Source organism: Dunckerocampus dactyliophorus, chromosome 4 (genome assembly GCF_027744805.1).
Source record: "Dunckerocampus dactyliophorus isolate RoL2022-P2 chromosome 4, RoL_Ddac_1.1, whole genome shotgun sequence".
NCBI lineage: Eukaryota > Metazoa > Chordata > Actinopteri > Syngnathiformes > Syngnathidae > Dunckerocampus > Dunckerocampus dactyliophorus.
Genome location: NC_072822.1, coordinates 28,290,354 through 28,312,763, shown reverse-complemented (window position 1 = coordinate 28,312,763; position 22,410 = coordinate 28,290,354). Strand labels below are relative to the sequence as shown.

Below are 22,410 nucleotides of genomic sequence, written 5' to 3'. Positions count from 1 at the left end.
ATGCAATCTAATATTCACAATAATTACTTTTAGTGCAAACGTTGATCCGAAATCGGAGGAGAACGTCAAGCTAGCAGTTGGGTTTGGAGGGGGAGGAGTGAGCCGTGTGCCAAAAAGAGACATTTATTTGGGCAATATTGATTACTCACGGATTTTCGTCATTCGCTGGTGGTCCCAGAAGGCAACCCCATGAGAAGTGTGGCTCTACTGTACTTTGTTTGTTTAATAAAAAAATGTATGTACTTGTTCTATATGAAAAGGTATCCTTAAATTACTTCTGGCACTAATATAATGGGGGGGAGGGAAATGCTGCATGTATTAATTATGGGACTTGATAAACAGAGGATATATGGATTTTTTTTTTCCCATGGAACTGAGGCTACAGTCTCAGCTCCGACCCAATGGGTGTGATGACAGATAAGCATGGAGTGGTGGGGGTTGGCGTGTTCGTTGCTGATAAGGCTTCGGCGTGTCGTGCAGGAGAAACTCTGTGGAGAGTCGCTGCCAAGACTGAGCCCACATCAGACCTTCCAGAGCTGCTGGAATGATACACAGCCCCAGTCAACATGTCTGACTGATAGCATCCCAAAATCTCTTCTAGCAAAACCAATTCTCCACTTTGACACAAAGATACGGAGAAAAAGGATGTTGGCACTCGCCGGCCGGGTCAACCGCAATCAGAACTCAGTCCTGTTACAATCCAAACAGGATAGTTACGTGTTGTGAGGCCCATCAATATTCTTTATGGCTTTTCCCCCACGGTGCCTCCTCCTTCTACTTTCATTCCTGCTGCATCCAGATGGAGACGTTGGATGCAAGTCATTGTTCATCCGCTTTTGAGCATGTTGGACGCTGCTTTATGAGTCTAACCCCTGTGTGGCATGGAGGCTTGGCCGCCTCATGTGCAGCCTTTACACATCCACCTGCTGTTTTGTCCACAGACTTGTAATTGCGTAAATCTTTGTTCTTTCCACTCCCACTTCCTCAGCTTCCACAAAGCACTATAATGACTATCAAAACCTGCCCTGTACCTGACTGCCTACAGGCTGGCGATGATGTTGGCCGTATAAGTTTTTGAATCAGGCTCGCCCAACTTATTTTATTAAAACCCCTGAGCCCCAGCGACAGGTTTTTGCCATAACTACCATAAGTCTTGAACCATTTGGGCAATCAAAATAACTTTCTGAAACTCGAGGTTCTGTGCTTTCCGGTGATATACACGTCATTACTGTAATCCAACAGACTGCATCACGGCAGCTACCGACAAGGCTTTGATACAAAGCAGAGTGGGGGTTTGTTTTCAAAGCAGAGTAAGCCTGTCTGACGAAAAACTAAGAAACAAGCTTTATATGACAAAGTTATGCAGGAAAGTGGATTTGATTGGATATTTGGATGTTTTTACAGTTGAATTTCGTGTTGGTGGTCACATTTTTTCCATTTGAGTTCGACAGCAAACATTTTGAGGACCTGATTGAAGGACGGAGGAAATCATCTGAATACCAGTGAGTAGTAAAGACTGCTCCAAAAAAGAAATACTGGCCGAAGTTCCCAATCCAAAATCCTTTATTCATGTACATTCTGGGTGCCTTATTAAGTAAAAACGTTTTGAGTTGCTCTGCCATTATACCCTGGTTGAACACTTACAGCAGGCAGTACAGTAATCCCTCGTTTATCGTGTTTAATTGATTTGTAGTGAACTTCCGCGAAGTAGGATTCCTTATTAATATATGTAATGTTTTCATAATTAGAGCATAGAAAACCTGTTTACCAACTTATAAATACGTTTTTTATTCTTATTAGAGCCCTCTAGACATGAAATAGAAACCCTATAGTCACCTTTACACTCCTATTACCCAATAAAGTAGACATACACATACTTTTGTGTGTTGCTATAAATGTGTTCCGGTTCCAGGGGAGTAGAGGGCAGACGGGATGTGACATCAGGGGTTCAGAGTTGAGGTTTATCCTGGTGTGGGTTACGGGCGCAACACTAGCCTGTGTTGGGGATTATTGTACCTGCTGTGAGATCTTTCAAATGATCTCACAACAAGTACAATGAAAGCCTTTTGTTCTGGACATCAATTCTGGTGCTTGTGTGTCTCATTACATTACAACATGACACCTAGTGACCAGTGTAGAATACTACATATCATCACAACATCTTTGAATGTGTCTTCTGAATGCTTTATATTTCTATTTAGTTCATTTAGACAATTTTACTTTTCAAAATGCTGAAAATTTCTTCAAAGTGCATATTTTTGGACTACCATAATAACCACAAAACAGCATGATTTATTAATTCATATACTTATAAAAACCACGATGGAGTGAAGCCACCAAATTGGAAGTGCGAAGTGCCGAGGGATGATTTGAATGAGAAACAAGCAACATAAAAAGCAGTCCTGAAAAAAGGGATGAAAAGGTGGTTTTTACATGTCATACCGTATATACACCATATACTGTAAATTGGACTTCACACAAACACTCCATCCAATTTTAGAAGCCACTGTGGCCCACGAGTCAAATGGTTTGCCCACGCCCGTTGTTGGCCGTGTTTAAATCCATCCTTCCATCACTTCATAATCCCATTGTTCATCCCAAAAGTGTACTCTCAAAAGTCCATTTCATAACATTATGTTGTCTGGTTGCCTATTTTTCTTCACTTTTTCAGGAAAAATGTATTTAGCATATGTGATTGCTAATATTAGCATAGATTTGTGTGAAAGACTCCTGATACCATTAATTTCCATGTACCAATGGAAGCGATGAATCGGATTAATGTATTCAAAATAAGTATGTTCTTTATGTTTTGAATATCATCAATTTATGTCGCAAGCATGAAAGTGAAGTGGCTCATGTCTTCTTTCTTGTAAGGTGGCTGGTTCCTCCAATTCAGACGAGATAGAAGGACTATTTCTCTCTCCTCTCCAGGGGAAGCGGAGAAGTTGGCAGTGATATTGGGACATCTGTTAGTCCTTGTCTGCAATGAAAGCCTGAAGCGTGTTGCGTGTCCCAATTGGGAGTGTCACGCATTCACACACTTGTATGAGCCTAATGACCTGCTACCCCAGGTCGGCTCCTCATTGGCTTCCCCCATTTTTTAAAAGTATTTCTTTCAATGTGAATGATCCAAAGGAGCCCGGTTCTTTTCCAAGACCCCTATGGTTCATACATTCCAATGTGTGAGGTCACAGTGAAGAGTCTAACATGTGTTCATCTGCTGGCTGCCCCCGACGGTGGGCTGACCAGTACAAAGCCATTCTCAATCTCAATGCTCCGAGACTCGTTTTAGTTTGCACACGAACACCAATGGAACATTAAAAACCATCTGGGATGCTTTAAAGACAGTTTCTTTAAGGATCTGACCAGCCTGTCTGCAACAGACTATACCAACATCAGTGAAGGATACAGAAGACCCACGCTTACGTTCCGACACCATCAGCGAATGTTGATTGATGCGCCCATAAAAATGTGGATTTTTGACGGCTTACTTCCCCACCCCCATCCAAACCCTCCTGCCAGCTTGATGTTATGAACGGCCGTCGTCAACGATGTATGATAAAAACTTCATACAGTGAAACCTCGGTTAGCGTGCGCCCTGGTTTGCTAGATTTTCGGTTTATGTCGAAAATTTACGCCAAAATTTTGCACACATTTCCCGTCTTGTCTTGTTATGAACACACTGAATGAGTGCAACTGTCTTCTTAATCTATTTTTATCACAAAATGTCCCTGTTAGCAGCTTGCTAATACATGGAAACAGGAAGCGGAGGTCAGCTCTGTCGCCCATCTATGATGTCATCAGCTGTTGACACTGTAGTTCTTTGCCAACTAACACAGTTATGCCACAAGTCTCAAAAACCTTAACACAATCAACGTTTTTAATTTTCCCTTACATTCATCATTTATATGTATTTGTATGCATTTACAATTGTTTTCTGCATGTAAAACTATAAAAATGTGTTTTGTGTTAACATTTTTGGCTTTCTGAAACAAAGTCATTGGATTTATGTTACGGGAAAAATCTATTTGGTCAGCGTTTCAGTTAGAGTTGGACCTTCTGGAACAGATTAATAACGCTAACCAAGGTTCCACTATAAATTTGGTCTACGACAGAGATTTTAATAATTCAGTAATTCATTTTGATTACCTAGCCGCGTGCTGCAAAATTGAGAGCGAGAGTCGCCAATGTAATGTAACACTGCAGCCAGTGAGGCTAAAGTATGCGCATCCTGCAAACTTAGTGTTCTACTTAGATGATAAAACATGGCAGCTGGTCGTATTTGTAAATGGATAATAAGACTGTTAGCCGTGCTAGCAAAAAAACAAACTGGCAGCCTTTCATTTTTGACTTAAAAAAAACCCCCTACATCCCAATGTACAGGGTTGCACAGACGCTTGTATCAATATACACATTCTATACATCCACATAACCACAAAAACATCAGCTAAAAGCTCAACCAAACCAATTTTCTGAAAACAGAAACAATTCGCACCAGAAGCACTCGAATGAACAAATGTGTGAAACAAGTGCACAGTCAGAGAGCAGCATATGTCATGAATTATTTCATAAAACAAAACACTAACGTAGCACTCTTACCAGCATTTGAAAGCTAACGCTACTTGTACCATTGCTCTACCATTACATCTCACTCAACATGCATCTTCATTTACTCTTATCCTGAAGATATGTACATGTTCACATCTACATTCATCTAAGTCACTTTATAACAGACTTTTAGGAAAATGGAATCCCACAGGCTCCACTGTGGACATTTCATGTGATGTTTACCGTTCTATGCTTGTCGTTGTTTCTTCGTTCTTTTACTTGTACTCGATTCATTCAAGTCACCCAAGACAGAGCGCATGTGAAGAAATGTGAATCGGGTACTCGATTCACTGGAGTCAACCGTAACAGAGCGCATCGATTCACTCTCGTCGCATGTAACAGAGCGCATGTGCAGAAACTTGCGTGAATCGGGCAGTCGATTCACCCGAGTCACCCATCACAGAGCAAATGCGCAGAAACGCTTGTGAATCAGGTACTGGATTACTTGATTCAATTTAGGTCACTCATCACAGAGCCATGGGCAGAAACTCGGACATGCTCAACAAGTCGCACAGAAACTTGACGGGTGACACACGTGAATCCAGCGCTCGAGTCACGTGAATCACCCGTCACAGAGTAAATGCGCATGTGCAACAACTTGTGAATCGCCTACGCTATTCGCTCGAAACTTGCACATGCGCAACAAGTTGCGCAGATAATCACCTGAATCGGGTACTCGATTCACTCGCGTCCCCTGTCACAGAATGCAAGCGCAGAAACTCACACATGCGCAACAAGTAAATGTAAATCCAGTACCCGATTCCCGCGAGTCACAGAGCAAATGCTCAGAAACTCACGCCTGCGCAACAACTTGTGAGTCGCATACTCTGTTCACGCGAGTCGCCCGTCACAGAGCGCATGCGCATAAACTGGCAAAGTTCCACCCACTCCCCCGACTTGTCCCGCATTTAATCATGCCCTGACTTGTTACCTGGTTTCCTTTTTTAATTTTGCTGGCGAGTACGTGAACAAGTTAACAGAGACGAGGACTCGGGAGTCCCGGGTCAGTAAAAAATTCTTCACAAATGGACTTGTGTGTCATGTACACTGCATGAATTGGTTGAAGAAATATAGTAAGAGGAGTTGAATCGTAATATTTAAGCACAACCAAAGCATGGCATTTTTAAAGTTTTAAATGTGACATTTCAAGTGTGTCACCGTGGCTTCTTACGGGTTAAGAATGCGTTTGTGAATGAAATACACTGATATCGAGTCAGAGTGCTGCCAGCCATGGGTGATCATGAATATCCACAATTATTGTTAGTGCTCCATCGCCAGTGGAGAAGCTAAGTGGGGTTAAAACCGCCCTCATCGAGAGCTTTGTCGGGCGTCGGGCGCTAACAGCTGTCCAAACAATGGCCTATTTCCCACTCATCGTCATGCTGACGGCGGCTATTCACATCCTGCAAGACCACCAATGAATGGACATCACACATGGTAGACTGAGGTCATCACAATGTAAGCAGAGCCCCGGCGTGGCTGTGGTAAAACGATGCATCCGAGTGCTATTTCACCGTAATAAAATTCAGCAAAACCCACAGTGAACTTGAATGAAACCCCTCGTTTGGATTTGTAATGCTTGATCTGCACAATCACCCTGCAGCACACACAATGCTATCCTGTGGACATCTTCCAACAGCAGCCAAGCTTATATTTTCATTTACTCTCCTCCCACTGAGCACACATTTAGCTCTCTAGGCTTCAACTCTCTTCAGGGCTACAGGGGACAATCTCTACGTAGAAGCCAGAAAAACATTTAGCTTACCTAAAGGAAAAACAGCTTCTGATCAATCATTTTTAAAACCCTAAAGTAGCTATTAGGGGTGCAAATGTTGGTATCAATCCAATACTCAGTTTTGCATCAGGAAGGGCAGCCTATGTAAAAACTAAGCTAAAATCCTTCATGCGATGAACTGAAATGGAAGGATTTTGTCATTTTAATTTTTGGATCGCGATTATAATCAGAATAAAAAAAAACGGACAAAGATTTTTGGCAAACGTGAGCATTTTTATTAACTTATTTATAAAGAAATGACCAATTTATACACTTTATTCCTCGTCACTTTGCACTTTGAATTTTGCAGCTTCACTCTATGATGGTTTTCAAAAATGTATTAATTCAATAAGTCATGCTATTTCGTGGTCGAATAAGGCCTATTATTAGTCAAAAATATGCATATGTGACCAAATTTTACGTCTTTTTGTGCCAAAATGAAGAATTTTCAAGCATAAAAATGCCTGAAATAAAATACAAATATAAGGCATTCAGAAGACGCATTTAAAAATGTGATGATATGTAGTATTCTACACTGGTCACTAGGTGTCAGTAATGTTACTGTGATGTTGTGTGAGACACACAAGCTCCAGACTTGATCGCCAGAACAACAGGCTTTTATTGCAGCTTTGAATGATCTCACAGGTACAATGATCCCTAACACAGGCGACACGGGCACATTTACAGCAACAGTAAATCTTATTCATGTCCTTTATGTCTTATTTTCTCTTACTATGGCTGCTATATTTGGTTAATACCAGTGTAAAGGTGGCTATAGGAGTGTTATTTAAGTCTAGAGGGCTCTAATAATGTTAAAAAAAAACGTATTTAGAAAGTCGTAAACAAGTTTTCTATGCTCTAATTAGGAAAACATTCCATTTATAAGTAAGGAATCCTACTTTGGAGAAATGCACTTATCACGGTCGGGTCTGGAACCAATTACCTGCGAGAACTGCGATAACGATTGCTGTACATACAACATTGTGAGACAATGGGTGGATCCAAATATCAAATCAAATTGATGCCATGAGTAATATCAGTATCAGGTCGTGATGAGATGGATATTTTTCAGTTCTGTTTATTTTAACAAATATTCATGTTTTTTTTTTGTTGTTGCGTTGTTGGTTTTGTTATATTATTGCTATATTTATCAGAGTCTATGCAGGTTTCAACAATTCAAATTTAAGACTTTTTTAAAGACCACAGTGAAGACAATTTAACACCCGTTTCACGTCCCTACTGGCAGAAAAGCACACAAGCCATGAAGGATAATCGCAGGCCTGTGGCACACGGCAAATTCATGCAAAAGATCTGCACGAGCACTAGCTGCTACGAACTAGTTAAATCAATCAAATGTGACCGATCTGCATGGGTACTTCAGTACTGTGTTGTAATTCTGTTCTAGCATCCCAAAAAATGGAAGCGATTAAAAGCAAAACTGAAGTCTATGCCTTTGTTTTAAATGAAAGTAATGTTAATACATTTTGAAGACCTTTTGAAATTGTATTAAATACATTTTATGAGATTTTAAGCAAATTTTAGAAATTTGCAGGCCTTCAATTCAAATTATTGGATTTTAGACTTTGTAAGACCCTGCAAATAGCCTGTTTATACATTGTTATATTGTTAATAAACAACAGCGCTAGCCTGACGACCAGACTAAAGGCTAGACTGTGACTGTGGTTCCATCTATTCTTCCTATCATTTTACATTATCATTCATTAGAAGCGAGTAGCTACCGTATATATTTTATACTTAAAATGTGTGAATAAGTGTGTGAGGCAATGTATTTTAGCCTGTTATCATCATAACGAGTGAGCAATGGCAATTGAAGAGAGCGGGTCAGGGTTATTGTAATTGAATCTAATCTAATAATTAAAACAAGGTAACTTTTATTTTTAAAAGCTGAAGAAAATGTTCGCGTCAAGCGAGCAGGAGAGTTTGGAGGGAGAGGAAAGAGTCCACTTTCTTCCTATTTGTGGGCGGTATCTTGTGTATTTTTAAATATTTCACACATAAATTTCTTGAAAAAAAAAATATATATTATGTTTTATTCTGTGTATAATCATCAACAAATTAAAAGCACAAAATCGTACAACGATCTTTTACAATTCCAAGTAAAATGTATCAGTATCGATATCTGCAATATCCTGCTCTGTAGTACTTGATCGATACCGACATTTGCCGAATCGCCCCCCCTACTATCACTGTCAACATGTAAAGACAAATAAAACACAAAAATCAATGGCGTGTTTGGACTGACAAACGCTTATTACTGTTTATTTACCAATCCATTAAACATCCTTTTTTTTTATCCCTTTTGCATCCTCCCCATGGGACCGAACTGTCTAACAAATGATTCTAAATGTGTTATCGGTGTCTGTGTGTGTGTGTGTGTGTGTTGATGGTTTACAGTCTGCAGTGTCAGTGCTGGAGATCTAAGCGAGAGGAGCCAAGCGGCAGCATCTAATGCAAAGCAGCTGTCTGTTTCGTGCCGTACAAAAGCCTACTGTCTGCTGCCGTAAACCTTCAAGTATACATCTGGACCTACTCTGACCAATAGAACACACACTTGGACACACACACACACACACACACACACACACACACCGTACCTACAGTAGCACTTTTCTCGTGTCCCACCAAACTACAGAACAGTTATCACGCCTGCTAGTTGTCTTACGTTAATACAGTATATAATTAATACATCTTCTAATACGTAGTAAAATGCACGGTAAAAAATAAATAAATAAATAAAATATCTGTAATATGAATTAATAATAATATGACATTTGTCATTGTCGCCACAGAATGCCCAGCTAAAAATCGACAGAATTGATTTATTGTGTAATTGGAGACATTATTCATTCATATCTTCAAGAACCCACAAAAACGTAAGACGCGTCCTATACAGCTTTGTGTTTAACTTGAACTCATCAAGCCCCGAAGTGATATACCGTAATCCCCCGTTTATGGCGGTTAATTGGTTCCAGACTCGACCATGATAATTTCATAATTTCCAGGATTCCTTATTTATACATGGAATATATTCATAGTTTGAGCATAGAAAACCTGCTTACAGCCTTCCAAATATGAGTTTTAACATGATTAGAGCACTCTAGACATGAAATAACACCCCTATAGGCACATTTACACTCATATTACTTTTATAGTAGACATAATAAGAGTAAAGACATATAAGAAAATAAGACTCGAACAGCAAGTGATTGTTTTTTTTGTTTTTTTTAAGAGTTTTAGCTTGGTGTGCGTTACGGCCGCAAAAGTAGCCCGTGTTAGGGATTATTGTGCCCGTTTTTGAGATCATTCAGACCTGCAATAAAAGCCTGTTGTTCCGACCAGCAAGTCAGTATCATTACTGACACCTAGCTACCGGTGTAGAACACTACATATCATCACAACACGTGTCTTCTGAATGCCTTATATTTGTATTTTACTTCATTTAGACATGTTCATGTTTGATACGCTACATTTAGGCAAACATACATAAAATGGATAAATGCATAAATACTTAAAATACATAAAATTTTTACTAATAATAAGCCGTATCCAATCACGAGACAGCATGATTTATTCATTGACATATTTTTGAAAAACGGTGATAGAGTGAAGATGCAAAATTCAAAGCGCGAAGTGGCAAGAGAAAACTGTACAGGACATTTTCGGGTGGTTGTCACGTGACAGTCATGTAACTATCCCAGGATATGTCTTCCCCAAAATACCAGTGCGTCAAGTAACCTCGTTCGGTTCCATTGTTAACCCATTTAACGCTTTAATAGGGTGTCAAATATTCAACTCTTCTTCCTAAAATTCTTCCATGAATTCATAGAAAACAAGCTCGGGAAATGTCACTATCAGGCTTTTAGCGTATTAGCATCACAATGGAAGAAATGCTAATAAGATACTCAATAAATGTTCTTTGTTCAATTCAAAGTACAAACGTTGAGTTCTTTTCAAATAAGGAATACATTTCGCATGGACAATGTAACATACAGGACATGTAACTAGTAGAAAAAACACCATACAGTATATTCCACATCATTTTCCTCTCAGCGCAAATGGCTCTGGGTTCTTAAAATTGGTTCACTATTTATGATCATCGTAAAAAAATAGTGAAAATTAACTTTTACCGCACATGGAAGTGAGAGAATGTGAAAATGGTCCAACTTTGCAAGTCCACATGCATAATTATGCGAATGAATCAATTAGTGCATTCCTTCCACATAGTGGCTGCTTCCAGGTAAGAAAGGTGACTTACCTCCTGCCCAGCATCCACTGCTTTAATGCCAACGCACTCGTCTGCCGGCAGTCTGCAGCTCTCAGAGCGCTGACAGCTCTGTCATGTTCTTACTTCTCCTCTCTTTGAGCGTTGGAGTCTACCTAAGACGCTGATGCTGCGCAGCCAGTGAGGAGAGAGAGAGAGAGAGAGGGTGAGAGTGGTAGAGAGAGAGAATGTGAACGAGAGAACCCCCCTTCCCTTAAACCGTGGACCCTCTGCGCTCAGACTCCACTCCCACTCACTGCTCTCTTAAACGCCCCCCACCCATTCATTCTTTCACGCCATTGTGACCCACAGCAAAAGAGCTCAAGGCTGGGAAGAGAGAGAGTGAGGGAGAGAGAGGGAGGGCGGAGGAGAGGAAAAGATGGAGGAAAGGGTGGGGAGATGGATGGATAGATGGGGGGGCGGTAGTGGCGTGTCTGTGGTCCATTAGCTGCAAATTGTAGCAGTGAGCCAATAGGAAGTGAGAGTGAATGCGCGTCCGGCATTGACGTCAGAGTGGGACATCTTTACTTCAATTTTTGGAGCAAACTAACATCAAGTGTATGCTCATATTTGTGGGAGCAATATTACAAGGCCCACTTTCACCAAAAACTGGTACGGCGCATCCCCACTTTTTGCGGGGGTTACCATCCAGGACCACCAGCGAATGGCGAAGTAATTGATACACACATAAAAAAACTTTCACACACGACTTACTCCAAACCAATGTGTCCAAAACAACATTTACAATAAAAGTATTATTAGATTACATTCAGCTCCAGAACCCTCCCCTTCTCGCTTCAAAATCCAGGATTAATCCCTGAATATGCCTCAAACACGTACTAAGCGCATGTAAAGTACACAATGTATAGCTATTCACCACCAATGAATTCTAATGCCAGATGATCCATGAACCATGGAATCCATGTCCAGTCGCGGTGTAGCCTTTAGCCCGTGAATGCACCTCATGTTCTTTGTGCTATTTGCTTGCTATACCACCATGAGGTGAATGAGACGGGAAGGGAGGACATCGAGTGTGGGTTCAGTGTGTCATCAGTCCGACACACAGCTGCAGATATCTGCTGGAGAAGAGTGTGCCATAAAAAGAGAGACAGAGCCTCACCACTGCAGCTCACGTTATGTTGATTGGGGGAATTCCGCCCACAATGAAGACTGCTCACATTCGAAAGTCAGTGCCCGTCTAGGCGGCCGCATAAATATAACATATTTGAGAGGTTGAAGTTGCAATTTGCGTCAGCGCTTGTCACTGAGAGGTGGTGGTGGGTCCTGTAGCCAAACCTGCTGAGAGCTGGTCTACAGTAGATAATCCACACCGCTTGCCTGCTGTGACCCCTGTCATGATTTACCAACATGTATTAACTTGTGTTCACCTCGCTGCGGAAAAAACATCCTATTTTAGTTGAAAAAAAATACAAATTAAGAAATGACCAAAAATTCTTTTAGGTCACGTTTGGGTTCATTTTGAGTACAGGGACCAAAATGCAAAACATAAAACTGCTTAGCTTCTATTAAACAGCTTTAATAAATTTTTATATTAGATTTTGATTTTTGATTTTATGCTGGAATGGTCTGACTGGTCTGGAATTTTGGCAACAGTGGGAATTTTTGGAGTGCGGAAAATTGTTAGTCTGAATGTCCATTCAAATGCCCATGCAAAAAATAAGACTGCCCTCAGTCAGAATGTCAACTGGTCTGGCAAGCGGATTGGACAGTCACAGGTGAGCTTGGACTCACTTTACACCAAGCAGCTGCCGAGACTGAGCTCTAGAATTATACAGAACCTTCTGCACCCCTTGAACCACCTGTTCGAGTAGCTGCCATCAGGACAGACACTAGTGGTCCCAAAATGCAGAACCAAGAGATACAAGGACAGTTTTCTCCCAGCAGCTACTGTCTTAACAGCATGTCCCGACGGGTATTAATAAAGAAACCTGACCTGTCCTGAATGACGTGATTGTTTTCATTGGTTGACTGTTTGGATTGGCTGAGAAATGTGGGGGAAAAAAATCCATTCATATTCATTGGGAATTTTGACTCACAGGAGGCACAAGTGAGGCTACGGAGCACCATAGCCTCCTCTCGGGCCATCAGCATTGGTGCCCCCCCCGGGGGTGTGTCCTCTCCTCTCTGCTCTTCTCCCTGTACACAAATGACTGCACCTCAGGGGACCCAGCTGTGAAACTGCTGAAATTTGTAGATGACACTGCGTGACGATTCTGCTTAAAGACGTGAGGTGGATCAGCTGGTCTCCTGGTGTGGTCAGAACAAGCTGGAACTGAATCCGCTCCAGATTGTGGAGATGACAGTGTCTCCAGTGGTCTCCTTCAGGTTCCTGGGCTCCAACATCTCCCAGAAAAAGGCGCAGCAGAGGATGTACTTCTTGAGACTGCTTAAGAAGTTCAACCTGCCTAGGGAACTGCCAACAACCTTCTGCAATGCAATAAACGCAGCCTGTTCTTTGTACCTCCATCACAGTTTGGCTTGGCTGTGCTACCAAATTGGACAAGAGCAGACTGCAACGGACAATTAGGTTCAATGTTAACCGAAAAACATGCTAACCAGGGCGTATGCTAACCGAGCTTCCAATATACTGGCCTAAAGTTCACAGACTCTTTAATGTTTTGTAGTTCGTAGCTAAATTGGAAATCCTTTATCCGTGGGCATTCTGGGTGTCACTTGGCAGTGTGAAGCACATTAATACAGTTAATGTTTCATTCCTATAACCAGCTTTTATAATTCCCAATGACAAATGCAGCTCATGATGTGAAATGCTGGCGGTGATGATCCTTACGGAATGTGTGTGTGTGTGTGATGAAGGCTCTATCCAGGCTGAGTAGAGTTTTTCTCAGCAGGGGAAACGATCCTCATCTTGTTGCTGAGAGCTGCTGTCACCAGTCAGGCAGAAAAGATCCTCCCTAATCTTTCATCCAGCACAATAGCACATATGAAGCACAGCTTTTGCGTTAAAAAAAGAAAATACTTAAGGACTACTCAATTCATTTTCACCCTCGTCTCCCTCAGGGAGGAGGAGATCTATACTGTCTCGAGGAAATGGTGGTCCTGCTATCACTGAAAGCACGTCTATGTATATATAGCACCTGTTTTAAAAAGAGTGTCAGCATCGAGTCGCCGCATCTCACCATCTGTTCCTCTTCTCACCTTCCTGACGCGCTCTCTCCTTCTGTCTTCCCATCACTGCCTCGCCAAGCCTAACGGGGAATTGCTGTGGGAGCTCTCCACCTCCCTGTTTACGAAAGCGTACCTGCACATCGACTTTCACAGCAACCCAACTGAGCCGGTTTGATTTCCCACATGACAGCCCCGCCCCCCGAGTCTCCAAACATGCATCTACGCCTGTCATCCAGTTTCTTGGACGAATCCATTTTAGTTCATTAAAGTGCAACAGTGCCAACGACAAGCGCAATCTACAACGGCGTTCCTATTTTGCTATTCCTTTCTCGGTGTAGCAGCACAAGATGGTCTGACTTCCTCACGTTCTAGCCAACAGATATACAGTAGTCCTTGCCACACTTGGACAGGTGGGGGTCTTCCTTTGATCTTCCCTTTTGGCTTGGTTCCCATGGCAACATGTCCTCCTGGGTTGTTCCAGGACCTCGTCATTGGGATCTGGCATTTTCTCCCCCAACTGTTTGACTGAATAAACTGTGTGGTCTCAGTGCCTGGCCTTGTGAGATCCCTGATTTATAAGACCTATACTGTAGGTTAACTACCGATTTCGGACGATACTGTTGTATTGACTACAAAGCAGAAACATTAAGAAACAATCAATATGGAGTAATCCCTCGCAGTTTATCGCAGTTAATTGGTTCCAGACTAGACGGTGACAAGTGAATTTCCGAATTTCTAAGTAGAATTCCTTAATTTATACATCAAATATTTTAGTAGTTAGAACATAGAAAACCTAATCTACTCTCTAAATATGCTTTTTTAACATGATTAGAGCCCTCTAGACATTAAATAACACCCCTATAGTCACCTTGACTATCAAATTTGTGCTTGACCAAAAATCACTCCATACTCTTTACTCAAACCTGCAATAAAAACCTGTTGTTCTGGCGATTAAATCTGGTGTTTGTGTGTCTCATCGAACATTACAGTAACATTACTGACACCTAGTGGCCAGTGTAGCATACTACATATCTAATACAAACCTCTTTAAATGCATCTTCTGAATGCCTTTTACTTGTGTTTTACTTCATTTATATGCTTTGAAAATGCTTCATTTAGACAAAAAATACATTAAATTTGCTTAAATATGAAAACAATATGAAAAAATCTAAAATATATTAAAAACATGATTGAATGTGGCGAGGGACGACTGCACCGTGGAACTTTTTTTCACTGACCCCTCCTGGCGGAAAACTATATTAGCGCAACATTTCTCACATTCATCAAACTATTCAAACTATCCCAACATTTCAACATTCATTCTAAATATTTCTGTATTCGTTCTCCATTTCAGTTTTTTTACATTTCTACAGCATCTCAGTACAGCTTCAGCTCAGCTTCCGAGCTATTCGTGCCTTCATTCTACATTTCAACATTCCAGTTCAGCTTCGGCTGTCCAGCATTCACACACAATTTCTGCTGAAATTGCTTCATCTGATTCTTTCACTTGTCTGTCTTCTTATTCCGCCACATTTCTCATCAATTCTCGATTCAAACCAATCCAGTGTCAAAATGTTCAGTTCGTTCAGGACACACTGGCTATCTATCTGTCTGTCTGTCTATCTATCTATCTATCTATCTGTCTATCTGTCTATCTGTCTGTCTGTCTATCTATCTATCTATCTATCTATCTATCTATCTATCTATCTATCTATCTATCTATCTATCTATCTATCATTCAAAAAATTCCCACATTTATTGTAATTTAAATGTTCCTATTGCAAATGAATGTGCAATTTATTTGACACCCCCTACTGGTAGAAAATCATTTTCCATCAGTCTAACAAATGGGTGAGATGGCTCAGGAGGTAGAGTGATTGTTTTCCAACCCAATGATTGCTGGTTCACTCCTCAGCCCCACTGTCTCAACATTCAGTCTGTTTTTTACTTTCCAACATTTTAGTCAGCTCATTCATGACATGTCAGGACTATCAATCAGGACTTTCCTGAAAATGTCTACATTTTCCATGATTCAGTATTTTCTGTGACATTTTTCCCACTGAAAATGAATGGACAGTTTCAGTGTTGCCCCTTATTGGTGGAAAATCAGTTTCCATTTAACATGACATGTCACATTCTGCCTATTCTGTGCACGGTGGCATGGTGGCACGGTTCCAGCCGTAGAGTGGTTGCCTCCCAACCTGATGGTTGCTGGTTTGATCCCCAATCAATCAATAGAGTTGATCACATGTAAGGGATATTTCAACGTTCATTCTGCATTTCAGTTCATCCTCAGCATTTCAGCATTCACACGCAATTTCTACTAAAATGGCTTCATCTGGTTATTTATTAGTTTCCAGATTTTCCCCATCGTTTTGTATATGTCTTTGTATAAACTGTTTTGTGCTACTATCACAACCTTCCCCGTCCAGAACCTAACCGTCACACGGGGATAACAAATGTATTGAATAGAAAGAGGAAAGCTGTGGCAAAAAGGTTTGGCGCAGCACTGATAATAAGCTTTTCTTCCCTCGGTGTAATTGGCGCTATCTAACTTGGAGTTTGGAGACTCTGCGAGAAGTGAGACGTGTTCTGTCAATGACAGCGAGACCCAATTATGCGATAGAACCCCTGCAGCCATGGAGGATGTCAAAGCGGCCAGCAATAAGGCAGCTCACGGTGAAGACACACCACCCACCGTGGGTGTGTGTGAGTGCGCAAGTGACCTGGAAAGACCTGTTTACCTCATTAAAAATGAATCACAAGGTAATAAGGAGCCTGCTCCTATTCCTCCTCCTCTCTCCCCGTGTCTGTCCTTCATCCATTATGTAGCAGTGAGGAGGGACGTGTGGGTCAAGTCCATAGGGAGGGTCACTTGGACGACGACCCGGATCACGCCCTCCTGCCTTGGCTCATGGAGCCTTTGTGATGTGTTAATGAGACAATAACACGGGAATGGAGGCTTCAGCTATAATCAGCAATAATCCATGAACATCTAAACAAGCATGCACAGAGCCTGTTGGAACTATTTCATAATTCATAAAGGGCGAGCTTAACGATAATAGACATTGTGAGAAAAGATGTCTCTGTTTTTCTGCATATACAGTGCAGCCATGCATATTCATGATTCAGGATTTGTAGTCCCATAAATTTGCTGATTTTTTGTCACTTTATTAAGATTAATTTTTTTCTCTCCAAAAAAAGGTTTTTTTTTCGCAGATAACACGCCTCATTCAGTCATCATTTATCCATGCATTATCCTTTTTCATTTGCAGTGAAACCCCAGTTAGCGTCCACCCCGGTTAGCGCGTTTTTCAATTCATGTCAAAAATGTACACCAATACGTACATTTTGCAATTACCGTACAATGCGGCGCGTATTTTCGTGTTATTAATAAACTGCGTGAGTCTACCTGTGTTTTTATAATTTTACATGAATAAAACAATCCAAAATGCCTATAAATGAGGATTGTAAGGGACAAATGAAGATTTAAGGTTACTTATACCTTCACTGAAGATGTGATTCTTGATGTAACTGTTTCCAAAGACACAATGTGGCAGCGAGACACAACACGAACGCCGTATTCCTGTTTTGTCATGAGTTATTTCTTGAATTCGGCAGTGTTTTTTCATCTTCTTTATCAAAATGCTGGCACTTGAAACGTTCTGTGGCTCAATTTTGGGTTACTGAGGCGAGAAACACTAGTGAATCCCAAAAATAACTCAAAACAGGATGATGGCGTCCGTGTGGCGTCTCGCTGCCATATTGTGTCTTTGGGAACAGTCACATCGCGAATCACGTCTTCAATGAAGGTCAAAGTCATTTTAAATGTTCATTTGTCCCTTTCTATTTATATGCATTTTGAATTATTTAAAACTATAATTGTAAAACTATAAAAACATGTTTTATGTTAACATTTTTGGCTTACTGGAAGGGATTCATTGGATTTACATTACTTCTCTCAGGAAAAATGTACTTGGTTAGGGTCCGTTTTGGTTACAGTTGGACCTTCTGGAACAAATTAATGACGCTAACCAAGGTACATAATGTCATATTTATATATCATATATATCATACATAACATCAAATTTGGATAAGTGGCCATGACGCATTTGCCAAAGTAAGTCAAAAAATGTGAAAAGCAAAACAAGTATGTTCAGAACTACAAATAAACTTCCTTCTGTGGCTTGTTTTTGTCATTTTTTAAAATGCCACAAATAAGACGCAACCGCCTGTCAGTGTCTGAGATGGGGGAGCGCCCCACAGCAGCACCCGCCGCTCGTCTTTCATGTCAGAGTCGACAAAAGTCTGTTCAGTAGATTTGTCGCAAGTCGCTCAGTCCTCTGCCTCTTATTCTTTGACAGACCAGGCGCGTTGTGATGTGTTTATGAGCAAGGGCAAACAGTCAATTATAGCAATATTATTATTCGCATTGCTTTATCATCAGCGTTATCGTCAGTATCATTATCATCAGTATCATAAAATATTTGCAGAAATGTGAGAGGTAGACTCACTTTTACGACATACTGTGAAATTGCAGAGGTGCAATGGGACCACACACAGTCGCAACTGTCTTGACCAGTTGTATCAACGAGCTGTAAATGTCCTCACCGCAGTGTCAAGACCCTGTGTGTGTGTGCCATTAACTCTGACCTCTGACCCTGCATGTTGTTACATTTGACGCATTTTCCCCTCGACTGACCAACTGTTGACGCTGTGTACGCAGAGGGAACGTTCCTGCTCTGCATGTGTTTGCTGTAACTAAAGGGTACACATAAAACTCGTAGACCGCCTCCGTGTTCCGAAGAAATTCACCACAAGATCAGAGTTCATTCCCCATCAACAAGACAAAATGTATCATTTGAAATGAATGAAAATGGAAACATTTCAGCAAGATTTTGACTGCTGCTATAATCTTTGGCTCGGCGTTTCAGACCAACCGAAACGGAAATGCTAACAATGCTAACAGCTAGCATTCTATCAATCTGTGTGGCTATTGTGATAAGATGGGAACGTCTTTTGCTTCTATAAATGGTGGCTAAAGCGCTAAATGTCAATGTCATATGCAACATGCAAAAATGCTGAATATAGCGCCTTGCAAAATAGGCACTATGGGCCTCATTCACGAACATCTTCTTAAAAGTCTTCCTAAGAAGTGTACTTAAGAAGGCGTGGGTTGGAAACTGCGCCACATTCACGACACGTTCTTAAGTAGGGATAATCGTTCGCACCGGTGTTCTTAGGATGATGAATGCCAACTGCGATGCCCGTGCATGTGAGGCCTAATTTGCATAGTTCACCGCCTATTATTTCCTATATAAGGTCAAAAATGTGCCGTGCGCAACAGGCAGCTGGAGGCGGAGATGGCAACGCGCAAGGGCAAGACTGAGGAGCAGCTGGACAACAAACGAAAGAAAAACTTCAATTGTACAGAAATAGAGGTGCTTTTACAAGGAGTGACCGAACACAAGACCACCTTATTTTCACGTGTATCCACCCGTCATCAGGCCATCCAAAAAATGGAGCACCACTGCAGGAAACGTAAATGCCGTTTCCACGGAGAAACGCGCCACCGCAGAGGTTTAAAAAAAAGTGATTTGACTTAAAATAGACTCAAAAAAAAAGATTGGACTGCACCGGAGGGATCTGGAGGAAACGGGAGGTGGGCCATCAATCAGAAACCAAACCATTTCGGAAACTCTAGAAAATATTTACACAATCATGATGGAAAAATAAAGTCAAAATACATAGTTTGTGTGTGACAATGTATTTTTTCTGTGGTTACATTTGATTAGACGCTGCCTAATTAATACAGCAGCCCCGTGCTCTGGCTCAAGACGTGGCTGGGGGCGCATGTCGTTATCTGGGGGTGCTACGTGCGTAATAGACACACCACGTTTCATTGCGATGTTATTCCTATTATCCTGCACACCTGCAAGAACAGAGAGGGAAGCCTGAAGCCTGAAGCGGGACATCAAATATTCGTGGCTTTCAGCAAATAAATCTAATGGTCCCTTTACATTCTCTCTCTGCGCAGCGCTCGTCCAGCCAGCTACTTTTTTTTTTTTCATGAATTGGGATTTGAATATATATTTATCCATGGAGTATATTTTAGTTGTTTTGATGATAAATAATTGTTGGGATATTTTATTTGCACTACATTTTTTGGGATCAGGTTGCAAAATCCATCATGAGGGCGATTGCGCATTGAAAGTGCAAGCTTTGCTTGTGCGTAAGAGTCCTCCTGAGCGTTCGTAGAATTTGTTCTTAGATTTAAGAACTGTGAGTTAAGAACACGTTTCGTGAATGCCAAAAATCTTCGTAAGAAGGCTTTAAGAACACATTTGTGCGTAAGAACGTTTCGCGAATGAGGCCCAATGCACGTAAAAGTTCTAACTGCACAGCTATTTTCATTTTGGAAGAATCCCAACAAAATGGATACATTGTGGATACATAACATGGAACATCTTTTGCTTCAACAGATGGTTGCTAAAGTGCTAAATGCCAATGTCATATGCAGCATGCTAAAATGCTAGCAACCTGTGTGGCTACATTAAGATAACCGGGAACATCTTTTGCTTCTATAGATGGTTGCTAAATGTCAATGTCATATGCAACACGCTAAAATGCTAGCGACTGGTGTGGCTACATTATGGTAAAATGAGAAGATCTTTTATATCTATAGATGGTTGCTAAGTTGCTAAATGTCAATGTCATGTGCAACATGCTGAAATGCTAGCCACTGGTGTGGCTACATTATGGTAAAATAAGATCTTTAGATGGTTGCTAAGTTGCTAAATGTCAATGTCATGTTTCACATGATAAAATGCTAGCAACCGGTGTGGCTACATTATGGTAAAATAAGATCTTTTACATCTACAGATGGTTGCTAAGTTGCTAAATGTAAATGTCATATGCAACATGATAAAATACTAAAGCCAGCGCCTAGCAAAATAGGCACTATGTAGGTAAATGGCCTAACTGTTTTCATTTTGGGAGAATCCCAACAAACTGTCAATGCTAACCATGCTAAGCGCTAGCATGCTAGCAAACATCTTTCATTTCAATAAATGGTTGCTAAAGTGCTTGAATAAAAATGTGTTCAAATCCAGTGGGATTTCCCTTCAAAAAAAAAAAACTTTATAAAAACAAGTGATTGTAAACAATTGTGACTCCACAACAAAATGATAACAATAATCTTGGATATATGGATAAATGGAACATTCTGACTGCCACAGATAGATCTATAAATAGATAGATTAGTTTTAGATAGAACTTGTTAAAAAAGGAGAAAAAAAACCCAACAAAAACCAGCTGTGTCATTCCTTACCCACACTGGAATGTGGGAAGTGGAACCTTCTTGGTGAATTGACCCCCAGAGACATGACCTCCCCACAGAAGTCACCTGGAGGCATGTCCCCCAGTGTGGATATATGGTATTGGACTGGAGGAATGAAATGTAGATGCTGATGATGTTCTCACTTGTTCTCAGAGTCCAAGGTTATTAAATAGATGAATATGTAAAGTATGTTGATGAGACAGACGCTCATGGAACTTTGCTTCCATGCATGGAATTGAAAACTGATAGGAAATAATCTGTGTTGAGTTATGTCTTTTCCTGCCATTATTTCCACTTCATTCATTGCTTTTATTTTGTTCCATTTGTTTCCTCTTTGGACTGAATGCATGACTTTTACTCTGGTTAGATGGCGCTGGGGAGTGCACCTGTTTACAGGGTGATTGTAATTCGGGTTCTACTTAGTTCAGCTGGGTCTTCTGCTAGTTGCTGGTTCATTACCTTCTCCGGACTATGTCTACCTGTGTATGTATTCCATTGCATTGCATTCTCGTGTAGCGTGGAGACGTGGAAAAGAGGAACATGCATGAAAAAGAACATTAATTCCAGGAAACAGGAAAACAGGTAACCATAGTCCATGGAAAACTAATGAACCAGCCCAGGCCAGCTGAGAGACATAGTCTCTCTAACTCAAGTATCTCCTGGGTTTTGTCTGAGGCCTTCTCCCCATTCAGGTGTCCAGGAGGCATCCTAACCCGATGCCCGAGCCGCCTCATCTGCCTCCTCTCAATGCGGAGGATCAGAGGTTGTACTCTGAGTTTCCCTATCTATGGGAGAACCAAGCCACCCAATGGCGGAAGCTCACTTCCGCCGCTTGTACCCGTGATCTTGTCCTTTTAGTCGCTACCCAAAGCTCATGATCCCAGCTGAGCGTAGGGACATAGATCGACATTGACACCGGACTGATGAAGAGTCCGTAACCCTGCAGACACCTCACTAATCAGCCTGCCAATCTTGCGTTCAAGACCCCGAGGTTCTTGAACTCCGGGCCAGAACCATGGATCTGAACTTGGAGGTGCTGATTCTCATCCCTGACGCTTCACACTTGGCTATGAACCGGAAATAATGACAGAAACAAAGAAAAAAACAACAGTCCCAACTGTTATGCGGAACATAACAGATCCAGGCATACACTGTGTGCACAATTATTAGGCAAGTCAGTATTTTTATACATTTTATGTGTATTTTCCAACCCCAAACTGAATAAACTTGAATGCCTATTGAATGCCTAAGCATCCCAGG

The 22,410-nt window shown here is 41.2% G+C and overlaps 1 protein-coding gene across 6 annotated transcripts in view; it reads right to left on the bottom strand.

The window, feature by feature from the left end:
* Positions 1–22,410, bottom strand: part of tncb (tenascin Cb) — a 122,872-nt gene that overhangs the window by 58,432 nt on the left and 42,030 nt on the right. For 2 of the 6 annotated variants that reach the window (XM_054773139.1, XM_054773134.1), the window contains exon 1: positions 10,659–10,878. The gene's annotated coding sequence lies outside the window, so the exon portion shown is untranslated. Of the gene's footprint in view, positions 1–10,658; positions 10,879–13,822; positions 13,961–22,410 lie in introns of those variants that run through there. The other 4 variants (XM_054773137.1, XM_054773136.1, XM_054773135.1 and 1 more) reach the window with 4 other exon arrangements.